Here is a 12,626-nt window from a genome sequence, read left to right on the forward strand (position 1 = left end):
ATTATATTCATTAGTATTTTTGTTTAACAAAACAGTTCTGATTCTGTTGTTGCTCTAACCACGGTTACTGGAAGCTAGGTGTTTTCAATCTCGTTTCTCATGCTATGGTAGGCATGCTTGCAAGGACATGTTTTCATAATGGGAATCACACTTCATTAATTAAGAAATTGTGATTCCTATGGAGGAAAACTGTCCCTAATGGGTTAGCTATCTCTTGCTCTGTATTGAGTTAGCCTATTTTAGTTGAGACTCATGAATGGATTATTTTTTCTCTAATTTTTTAAAACGCAAAATATTTGTCTTTGTTAAACTGTAAAGATCTTTTGTTAATGAGCATTATTCCTGCCTAGGTTCACGACATTCTTGCTAGTTTCTGTCTTTGTGTTAATAACGTGTATGATAGATAGACCAATTCTTAATAGTATAACTGGAAGGCTAAGAACATTGTTTTAGATTCCATGAATATTATATTAACATGCGAAATATATTTTCATTGATGAAAATTTTAGTTAATCTTAGATGTAATTGGAATATAATATAATATTATCATTTTTTTCTCTATTTACTTTTTACGTAAAAAACTTCTCATCTACTTCTTAGGTGCTTTTCAAATTTTCTTCTGCATCCACATTTCTTGTTGATTCTCTTCCTTTCTAGAAACCTTGGTTTTGACAAATGAACGATCACAAGAGAGAGTAAAGTTGTAGTATTTTTAACCACCCGAAGGTCAAAGGATTGAGGTAAGCTGTTGTAAAATGTATGGACATGAGTGTAGGCAACATGACGTAGGTGCACTAAGTTTTAGGTAGGATAGCTAAAGAGTGTCTAGAGCAGTGTTGTTAAAAGCGCGCCTCAAGGCGCAAAAAGCGCGCCTCGCCTCGAGGCGAGGCCCTTTTAGCCTTGAGGCGCACGTAAAAAGCGCAACAGCCTCAAGGCGTACGCCTCATGCGCCTTGAGGCGTACGCCTTGAGGCGAGGCGCGCCTCAAAGTGAGGCGCACATTAAACATCGGATGGCCCGGACCCGAGTTCGACTCGGATCCGGGCCCGTATTCTCGAAAGATCGAGAACCTGTGTCTTTAAAAAAGACACAGGCGCTTCGGGGCGAGGGAAAGCCCTCGCCCCTTCTCTCTCCACTCCGTCCCCTTTCGTCCACCGCCACTGCTCGCCGCCGGCCACCACTCGCCGCCGGCCACCACTCGCCGATCACCGCCTCTGTTGAGAAGGGATCACTCGCAGTGCGACCACTCGCCGTGCGACCACTCGCCGCCGCCACTGCTGTCGCCGGCCACCACTCGCCGCCGGCCACCACCCGTCGCCGATCATCGTTTTCCTTCAGGTATGGCTTTTTCGTTTTTTTTTATTAACCAGGGGCGTAGCTAGGGGGGGCAGGACTGGGCTGTAGCCCGGTCCTGCCTCCCGAAACAGTTAATTTTTTTTTTTTAAAAGCCCAGTCTTACCCCAACCCTGATTCCATATGAAATAGATTTTTATCCATTTTTGTAGCTCAGCCCAATCCTAGCCCAGCCCTGACTGCAGCAAATAGTTTGATTTGTCCATATGAAATAGATTTTTATTAATAATTGTAGCCATTTTTTGTCCATATGACTGCGGTCCCTTGTTTTCCTTTTTTGTCCATATAACTGTAGCGATGATTTCTTGGTGTGCAATCAAATATGCGATGTCCTGAATTGTTTAAGCATGCATTGATTTAGTTTTTTATTGAATGAATGCTCATATTTATGCAATTAGATACTTATATAGATCAAGTTGTTGCCTATGTCACATGGGTGCGGGTGCGGGTGCGGATGCGGGTGCGACACGGGTGCGGCGCAATTTCAAAAATTTTGGACACGGGGACTCGGCTATATATATATTAATATATATATATATATATATATATATAAAAGACTCGGTCAAAGTTGTGCCCATTAGGGGACAGGTGATGAGTTGTGAAGGCATTCTGTACACTTTCTTCATACAAGAATAATTCACTTTTGGGCACTTTCTTCATACACTGTAATAATTCACTTTCTTCGTACAGGAAAAAACCACAAAAACTTGAGTTGTGCCCATTCTGTACTTAAAACTTGAAAGTGTACAGGTTTTTTAGTTGTGATGGGTTTTTTTCCTTACAGCTGTAGCCCAGAAAATTTAAAAAAAAAATTTAAAAAAAAAATCCAAAAAATGGACCAAAATGACCCTGGGTGCGTTGACCACACCCAGGGTCGGGTTGACCGAGTCCGAGCCGCACCCGTGTCGGTGCGTGTCGACGCGGGTGCGACGACCTTGGAGCCGAGTCCGTGTGACATAGGTTGTTGCATTAATGCTACTTTTACATGTTAATCTCATATTTTTTTCGTATTTATTTGAGATTTTTTATTTTGTGTTGGTTGGCGCTTCATGAATAAAGCATTTCTTATTTATTTATAATTTTAGATCATTTTTATAGTTTTTTTTAAGTTAAAATTTTTTTTTTTGAGGCTTACGCCTCGCCTCAGATTTTGGTGGAGTGCCTCGCTACGCCTCAACGCTTTTAACAACACTGGTCTAGAGTCTAGACATGCTTACAATGCCCTTTCTTTTGCCTTCATATATTGATTACTTATTTTTACTTACTATTTAGATAGGCATTTGTCATTTATTGTCTTTTAGATGCCTTGTTTGGGATACCCTTCTGCAATTAATTGTTACAATTTATTCTTTTCAGTTCAAGTGTCCTTTATTTATCTATAAATTGTATTTCTTGCACACATAGCATGTTGAGACCTTTCTATTTTGACCTATCAATGGTGGAGTATTTGGGAGTGGAAGAAGACCACAACCTCCCTGGTTCATGTACGTCCATGCCTTCTTTCACCTCGCATGCCACCATGTCCTCTTTCATACTGTGACTCAGACAGAAAAACACTATGGTCTGTATCTGCTGAATTTAACCCTAAAGTTTCGAGTATGTTCATCTCAAAAAGTGGCAATTTGTATCTCAATGCTTCAAAATTGGGTAAGTCAGGACAGCAGGACAATCCCAAAACATGGCAAAGTTGGTCGTTGATCTGCTTCTTTTTATTCTGGTATTCCATTATGGACATGGAGCCCTTTTTAAGGTTCTGAATTTCTCTCTTTAAAAACATGACCTTTGCTTCTGAAACTCGTGAAAATGTTTGAACCAACTTACTCCAAAGTTCTATAGATGTGCAATAATGAGGGATACTGATTAAACTTCCTGGGACAATGTTGATGTAATGTATGCTACAAGAGCAGCTAGGTCTCTAGGTTCATCCAAGAAATAAAACACATGGGCAGTCTCAACAGCCCCTTTTCCATCATTCTTTTCCTGCACAATAAATTCTGGTGAAACTGGGATTGATTCATCTAGATGACCCGAAAGGCCTTGGCTGCGAATGAAGGGAAAAATCTGTCTCTTCCAGGTGAGAAAATTAGAATGGGTAAGATTTTTGGATAAGAGTTGGTTTAAGAAATTAGTGGAAAGAGAAGAAGAGTCCATATTAAGATAAGGACAATGATTTCATATACGAGTTGATATGATCAACTCTCAACAACAATCTTGATAAACTGTCTCATAAATCGAGAAAGGGAAAGGAGAGGGAGAGAGGGGAAGACTCGAGTCCTTGCTTGGAATCAGCAGCCACTATTTTCTTAATGCTGCACTAATCCTTCATTAACATTAATAGGGTTACAAACAACTTTACATGTACACAATTGCCCTTTACAAGAAACACATATTACATATATGTATAAGAAGCTGTATCAGATATGGATTCTCTATTGGATCCATATCCAATCCATATTTTAATGCCCTCCCTCAAGTTGTGCATGGGAGTAAACCATGTGCAACTTGTTCTTTAGATACCAGAAACGGTTACTCGTGAGACCTTTTGTGAACGCATCAGCGACTTGGTCTTCTGAAGACATATAAACTGGTTTAATCTCTTTGTCTGCTATCTTTTGTCTGATGAAATGTTGGTCGATCTCAATATGCTTAGTTCGATTGTGATGAACATGATTGATCGCAATTTGTATGGCACTTCTATTATCACACATAAGAGTCGAACTTGAGACATTCTCTTCTATTTCTGTAAGTAGATGCCTAATCCAGGTCACTTCAGCTGTATCAGCTGCCATAGATCTATACTCTGCCTCTGTTCTAGATCTTGCTACAGTCTTCTGTTTTCTGCTACTCCACGAGACAAGATTTTTTCCAATAAAAACACAGTAACCTCAAACTGATCTCCTTTCATCTGGGTCCCTTGCCCAGTCTGCATTTGTGTATGCCAATATATCATGTTTTGGTGTCCCCCATGAAGACTGAACATATGTGAGTCCATCACCCACCGTGCCTTTTAGATAACGAAGAATACGTTTGACGGCATCCATGTGACCAGTTTTCAGTTCATGCATGAACTGAGATACTTGATTTATAAAGTATACGGTGTCTGGTCTGGTAAAAGTGAGGTACTGTAACATGCCCACTATACTGCGGTACTTGCTTGCATCATGATACAACTCACCATCACAAATGCTGAGCTTTTGATTGACAACATTGGGTGTAGGCAGATGTTTGCAATCTGTCATTCCTGATTTGGCTAGAAGATCAAGAGTGTATTTGTGTGGGTTAATGACATTTTTCCATCCTGCCTGTCCACCTCTACACCAAGGAAATATCTCAGTTCCCCAAGGTCTTTCATCTTGAACCGCATACTTAGAAGCACCTTAATTCGCTGAATGTGGTCTGAAGCATTGCCAGTGATCACAATATCATCAACATATATAAGTAAGAAAACTATAGTGGTATCATCCTTGTATATGAATAGAGAATGATCTAGTTAGGAAACAAATGAAACCGTGGTTTTGAATTTCTAAAGAGAAACTTTGAAACCATGATCTGTAGGCTTGCTTTAAGCCATACAATGCTCTGGTTAATTTGCATACATATTCCTTTGGATCTCCCTCTGCATAACCTTGAGGCTGCTCTATGTAGACCTCTTCTTTTAAATCCCCATGCAGGAATGCATTTTTAACATCAAGCTGACTAAAGGTCCACCCATGTTCAATTGCCAGGCCAAGAATGATACAAATAGTTTTCATTTTTACCACTGAGCTAAAAGTCTCCTCATAATCTTGACCGTATTCTTGGGTAAAACTTTTGGCAACAAGACGTGCTTTGTAACGTTCAATGCTACCATCCGGCTTATATTTAATCTTATAAACTCATTTTAAGCCAACAACATTTTTATCTGGAGGACGTCCAACTATCTCTCATGTTTGGCACTCATGGAGTGCCTCAATTTCCTCATTCATTGCTTCAATCCATTTCTTAGAGTGAATGACTTGACAAAAAACAAGTGGTTCTTCGTGTTTCTCATTCTTGGATAGAAAACTCTTAAAATCCATTGAAAAATTATCATAACTCACCCACTTTTCAATAGGATGCCTTATCCTGCCTAATCTTCTTAATGCCTCTCTGTCATTGGAAAATGCCACTCTGTCATTGAAAAATGCCACGTGTTCTCTAGTAGGCATATCCGTTCGCTCTTTGGGTCTCCTGGTATAGACATTTCATTTGTATCTCAGACATTCTGTTTTCGATGGCTCATCTGAAACCGTCTCATGATTGGTGCTTTCAGGAGTCAAAGTGGTATAAACCCCAGCCTGTAAAATAAGTTCAGCACTGAGCCATGGATCATACCAATTATCATTGGTGTCAATATGTTCATGATTGTGATCTGCTTTATTTCTCAGAAAACTATTTTCATCAAAAATAACATTTCTGGAAATTCTGATCTTTCTATTGGCAGGATCATAGCACCTGTAACCCTTGTGTTCATCTGCATAACCTACAAACTGGCATATAGAGGCTTTGTCCTGAAATTTAGTTCTCATGGATCTATCAATGTGAACATAACATGTGCATCCAAAAACTCGTAACTCATCATAATCAGGATGGTCACCAAAGAGAACATAATAGGGAGACCAATTTTTAAGAATAGGCATAGGAAGACGATTTATCACATGAGTGGCAGTATGAAAGGCTTCTGTCCAAAGACTAATAGGCACATTAGAACCATGCATCATGCTCATTGCACTTTTCACAATATGTCTGTGCTTACGTTCAACAATTCCATTTTGTTGTGGAGTGTACGGGCAAAAAACTCTACGATGTATCCCATTATCTTGGAGAAAATCTAAAAATTCTTTGGAGGAATACTCATCACCTCCATCACATTGGAGAATTTGGATGTTTTGAGAGAATTGGGTTTTAACGTAGGCATGAAAACGACGAAAGATGAGAAAAACCTCTGATTTGTATTTCATAAAGAATATCCAGGTAAAGTGAGAAAAAATGTCAATAAAGGATACATAATATTTACTTTCAGAAGAGGAAGGATTGGGGGTTGGGCCCCAAACATCAGAACATATTATCTCGAAAGGTATGGAGGCTCTTTTATTTATTTGATGAAAAGGAAGTACATGACTTTTGCAGACCTGACAACTGGAACACATTTTATTCTTCAATGAAGGAGAAACAGACTCTGGAAGAAATCCATTGGACACTAGTTTTTCAATAAAGACTTGACTACAATGACCAAGATGAGAATGCCAAATTTTTGGCTTATTACATTGTGATATACTTAGGATACTTCTAGAAGTGTAATCGGACTTGGGAGGCTTCAGAACACTGGAGGCATGATCTTCATTGAAGATATACATGTTTCTACGTCGCTCTCCTTTAGCGAACATCTTCTTCGTTTGAAGGTCCTTGACAAAGACAGAAGTAGGAGTGAATTCAACTGAAGAATTGGTAGAATCAATAAGCTTAGAAACATAGACAATATTTTTCTTTATATTTGGTGCATGAAAAACATTAGATAGAGGAATGGATGAAGATTCAGACAAAGAGATGAGAATGTTGCCTACGTTTGAAATGGGGTGGTGAGTTCCATCTCCAGTAACAATATTAGACTTACCAAAATAGGGGATCAAAGTAGAGAACTTACCTGCATTACTAGTGACATGAGCTGCTGTCCCTGAGTCTACACACCATATTCCATCATCATTTTGTTTCAAGTTCAGGTTAGCCATAACAGACAAGAGAAGATCCTTAGCATCATCACTGACCCGAAAGGTACCCACAGATCCTGATATAGCAACATTTCTATTATTTTATATTCTATTGCGGTTTTGAGCATTTTGAGGATTGAACCAGCAGTTGGCCTTGATGTGGCCACGTTTGTTGCACTGGTAGCACGTGGGAACATTCCTTGACTGGATGGGAGTGACATTTGGTGTAGGTAACAAACCACGACCATTTTGAACTTGTGCTCCCTTACCTCTGCCACGCCCTTGTCAGAAATATCGACCTGCAAGAGTTAAAGGTGAGGTAAAGAGAGAGGAGAGAGAATAGAAGAGAGGGGTCGGCGGCAATAGGGTTTTCCCTCTTTTACTTATTATTTATAAGTGTTGTACAGGGTATAACATTACACAATTAATAAAAATAAATTACAAACATGCCACCGCCCACGCATCCCAAGATGGATCCTTGGAATGTGGTGCGGGTCGGATCCATGATCCAAAACTAATAGCCTCCCTCAAGTTGAGTATGGTCTTTGATCATGCTCAACTTGTCTTTGAGTGCCCAAAACTGATGAGTGGATAATCCCTTGGTAAAAATGTCAGCAACTTGCATATCTGACCGAACATATGCAGGTTCAATTTCTTTTTCTTCCGCGATATGCTTCGTGCGACAATGAAGGATGGGATTGAAGGCAATATTAATAGCACTCTGATTATCGCAAAGAAGCATAGAGGACGAGATCAGTTCTTGTAATTCTTGCAGTAGATGTCTCACCCATGTAACATCGGCTGTTCCTGCTGCCATTGCACGATACTCTGCTTCAGTACTAGATCGCGCCATTGCCTTTTGCTTCTTGCTACTCCATGTTACAATATTATTGCCGATAAGAATGCAATACCCCGAAACTGATCTGCACTCGTCAGGATCACCAGCCCAGTCCGCGTCTGTGTAGGTGAATAGTCGATGCCCTGACATATAAGCTGTGTCCTTGGTGTACATCAAGCCATCTCCAATCGTACCCTTTAAATACCGAAGGATCCTTTTTACTCCTTCCATATGTACATCTGTAGGAGCATGCATAAACTGTGAAGCCTGATTGACAGAGTATGCTATGTCAGGCCTAGTGAATGTTAAGTATTGTAACATCCCTACAACTCGATGATACAAAGTAGGATCATGATAAGTAGTGCCTTCTTTAGCACTTAGCTTATGATTTAGAAGACTAGGTGTGCTAATTGGTTTACAATTCTCCATCCCTGTAGCAAGTAAAATATCAATGGTGTACTTATGTTGGCTCAATGTAATAGTCTCATGTCGACTATCGACTTTCACACCCAAAAAATATTGCAAGGGACCCAAGTCTTTCATCTTGAATTTAGCCATCAACATAGACTTAACCCAAGATATGTGAACCTCATCACTCCCGGTAATAATGATGTCATCAACATATATAAGCACCCAAACAATAGATGAATCACTTTTGAATATGAACAATGAATGATCTAGAACACTCTTAGTGAACCCATGATGCTGGATCTCCGTGGAAAAACTCTCAAACCAAGATCGAGAAGCTTGTTTCAAGCCATAAAGAGAGCGTCAAAGTTTACATACCCAATTGGATGAATCATGCATATTATAACCAGGTGGCTGCTCCATGTAAACTTCTTCCTTTAATTCACCATGCAGAAAAGCATTTTTAACATCAAGTTGACTGAGTGACCATCCATGTTGTAACACCAATGCAATGATAATCCTGACGGTGCCCAATTTTACTACTGGGCTGAACGTTTCATCGTAGTCCTGCCCATACTGCTGTGTGAAGCCTCGTGCGACTAGACGAGCCTTATAGCGCTCAACACTGCCATCCGGTTTGTGCTTGATCTTGTACACCCATTTGGATCCTACAACATTCTTTTTATCTGGCCTTGGTACAATTTTCCATGTATTGCATTCATGCAATGCTTCCATTTCCTCATTCATCGCCTCTACCCAGGCACGGGAATGTACAACCTCATGAAAAGAGGAAGGTTCTGTTTCTTTGGACACTCTGGTTAGAAATATTTGAAAATCCAAAGAGAAATTGTTATAACTTACCCAGCGATCTATAGGATGTCTAATCCGAGTGGAACGTCGTAGAGGAGTCTCATCATTGACTGGATGAGCTCTACGAGAATAAACAAGACTAGAAAAACGTGAGGATGTTGTTGTAGGAAGAATGTCTTCCATATGCGGTTCCACATCGAAAGTATAGGGTTCATTGTCTATCAATAAATATGAATCCTCATAAGGCAACGAATCATATAAAAGTGAGTCACTGAGCCAAGGATCATAACTGTCCTGTGTATCTGTGGAAGACGAACCCAGAGTGTCAAAATTTTCATCATAAAAAACATTTCTAGATACCCGAATTTTGCCTGTATAAGGATCATAACACCTGTATCCCTTATAGTCATCTGCATACTCAAGAAACTTGCACTGTACAGCTCTATCTTGAAACTTATTTCTCAATGAATGATCAATGTGAACATAACATACACAACCAAAAGGATGTAGTTCTTCATATGATGGATGACAATTATAAAGAACAAAATACGAAGAATTATCTTCAAGGATGGTCATGGCCAACCTGTTGATAACGTAAAAAGCTGTATGGAAAGCCTCGGTCCAAAGAGAGAAGGGAATACCCACAACGTGCATCATGCTCAAGGCTGTCTCAACAATATGCCTGTGTTTTCTCTCAGCTACTCCATTTTGTTGAGGGGTATGAGGGCAAGAAATGTTACGTGTAATGCCATGCTCCTTCAAATATTCACTAAAATCATGGGATATGTATTCCCCCCATCACACTGGAAATATACAACATTGGTATTGAATTGGTTTTGGACTAGTGCATGAAACTGTTTGAACAACTTGAAAACTTCATGTTTGTTTTTCATGAAGTAAATCCAACTAAATCGAGTGTAAGAATCAAGAAAGAGTACATAGTATCGAGATCCAGAAAGAGAGGCAGTGGGCGCAGGACCCCAAACATCTGAGCATATAATCTCAAAAGGCTTTGTTGCTCTTTTATTGATACTATGAAAAGGAAGTACATGACTTTTGCATAAATGACAACTTGGACATTTTGACTCTAAACTGACTGCGGGTATTAGACCTTTAGCAGACAACTTGTCAAGAAAAACTTGACTACAATGACCCAAACGAAGATGCCATAAGTCTGGCTTATTAAGTTTCAAGACTCTAGATAAAGAACTATGATCTGTGGATCGACTCAAAAATGTTGGAAAGGAAGGAGTTGAAGAAGCCATGGCTACGGAAGACGACGTCTTCAAAGGCACATGAGATTCTTCAAAGACGTACATGTTCCCGCGCCGTTCACCTTTAGCGAGCGTCTTCTTGGTGTGAAGATCCTTAAGATAAAAGGAGTAAATTCAACGGAAGAATTTGTTTCATCAACTAATTTAGACACAGATAGAATATTCTTTTGAATAGCAGGTGTGAGTAAGACATTTGACAAGGGTAATTGAGATTCAGGCAAAGAAAGGGAGACATTTCCAGTGTGAGAGATGGGGTGGTGAGATCCATCTCGTATGACTATAGTGCCATTTCCAGTGTAAGGAGTCAAGTGAGAAAATTTACCTGCATCAGAAGTAACATGTGTTGCTGCCCCTGAATCAATATACCATATACCTTCATCATTTTGGAAGTTCATCTGATTGAAAGTAGTCATAAGGATATTTTGTACGTCCTGTGGAAGAATCTGTCCCTGAGGAGTGCGTGCAAACGTCTGAGTTGCCCTCTGCCCTGGCCTACTATCTGACCTCCCTGTTTTGTTCTGGTTCTGAGGATTGTACCAACAATTTGCTTTAATATGTCCCCGCTTATTGCATAGAAAACAAGTAGTAACACGTCCCCCTCGTGGTACACTGCCTGAGCCAAGGCCTCCTCCACCTGGTGTAGGTAGTAATCCTCCTTTGTTTATAGTTGTTCCATTGGGACGAGGAGTAAATAAGACTCCTGTTTGAATAGGCGTATGTGCCATCATCACAGGATGAGCATCATCTGACGCGTGTTCCTGATTTAAACTGACCTCATATTGCAAAAGCTTAGATTGAAGATCATCAAAACATGGAAGAACTGAGACAACCTAGAGTGTTGTGCAAAACATGCGATATTCAGGTCCAAGGCTACCTAATACCTGTTGTACCATGTCCTTATCTGATACAGGACTTCCAATGGCAGCTAACTGATCTGTAATAACCCTGACATCCCCCATGAACTCTGTAATAGATTTGTTTCCTTTTTGCATGGATTGGAATTGCCACTTGAGTTGCAAAGCCCGAGCTTCGGAAACCTGAGAAAAGGAATGAGCTAGTCCATTCCACAACTCGGCAACAGATTGATCATCAGAAATAGTTTGTAAAACACGATCAGAAAGTGTGGAAGTTATGTAAGCAACTAATGTCTGATCCCGTTGTACCCATATGTCATAAGCAGGATTGGTGGTTCGAAGTTGGCTCACCTTCCCATCTTCACCTGTTATTTCTTGCATGATATGTGTAGGTGGGGCGGGTGATCGCCCATCTAGATGCCCATAAAGACCATGACTGCGAATAAAAGGCACAATCTGACGTTTCCAAAGTAAGTAGTTATCATGAGATAACTTATGGGTCATGAGGTGAGTAAGAAAACTAGGGTTCAACTTGGAATCCATGAATTATATGAAGAAAGAGAAGCCAAACTGTTCTAACAGTGTATTGAAGGAAAAAACAACAATGCTGTGTGATGAAAACAATATCAGCACACACGTTATACAGAAGAATAGTGATGTGCAAACCAGAAAATATTGAATGCCGACTGTTCTAACAGTATATTGAAGGGAAAAATAGCAATGCTGTGTGCTGAAAATAATATCAACACACACGTTACACAGAGAAAAAGAAACAGCAATGCTGTATGCTGAAAACAATATCAGCACACACGTTACACAGATGAATAGTAACGTGCGAACCAGAAAAAGAAAGAATCAGAAATATTTTGGGGAGAAAAACAAAAACTCGGCAGACTAAAATAGGATGTTAAGACGTGCGTACCAGAAATATTGAGAATGAGAAGAATCAAAAGAGAAACTAGAATGACGTGAAATCTGATTAAGAAAATGAGAAATAAAGAAATCTGATTAAGGAAAACAAGACAGGAATAAAGCCTACGTTCTTTAGAAGCACGTGCTGGTCCTTATAGGCCTTCTAGATGATTGATTTCCGCGCCTGTGCTCTGATACCATGTCAGAAATATTGACCTATAAGAGTTAAAGGTGAGGTAAAGATAGAGGAGAGAGAAGAGAAGAGAGGAGATAGAAGAGAGGAGTCGGCGGCAATAGGGTTTTCCCTCTTTTACTTATTATTTATAAGTGTTGTATTAATAAAAATAAATTACAAACATGCCACCGCCCACGCATCCCAAGATGGATCCTTGGAATGTGGTGCGGGTCAGATCCATGATCCAAAACTAACAGCCCTCCTCGTGCACGATCAA

General features: G+C 39.9%; 1 protein-coding gene across 3 annotated transcripts in view; it reads left to right on the forward strand.

Moving 5' to 3' along the window:
• The window catches only part of LOC149839771 (uncharacterized), a 74,913-nt gene that overhangs the window by 53,892 nt on the left and 8,395 nt on the right, over window positions 1–12,626 (forward strand). The window lies entirely within an intron of this gene.

Source organism: Nuphar pumila, chromosome 4 (assembly GCF_984573655.1).
Source record: "Nuphar pumila chromosome 4, dmNupPumi1.hap1.1, whole genome shotgun sequence".
Taxonomy (NCBI): Eukaryota; Viridiplantae; Streptophyta; class Magnoliopsida; order Nymphaeales; family Nymphaeaceae; genus Nuphar; species Nuphar pumila.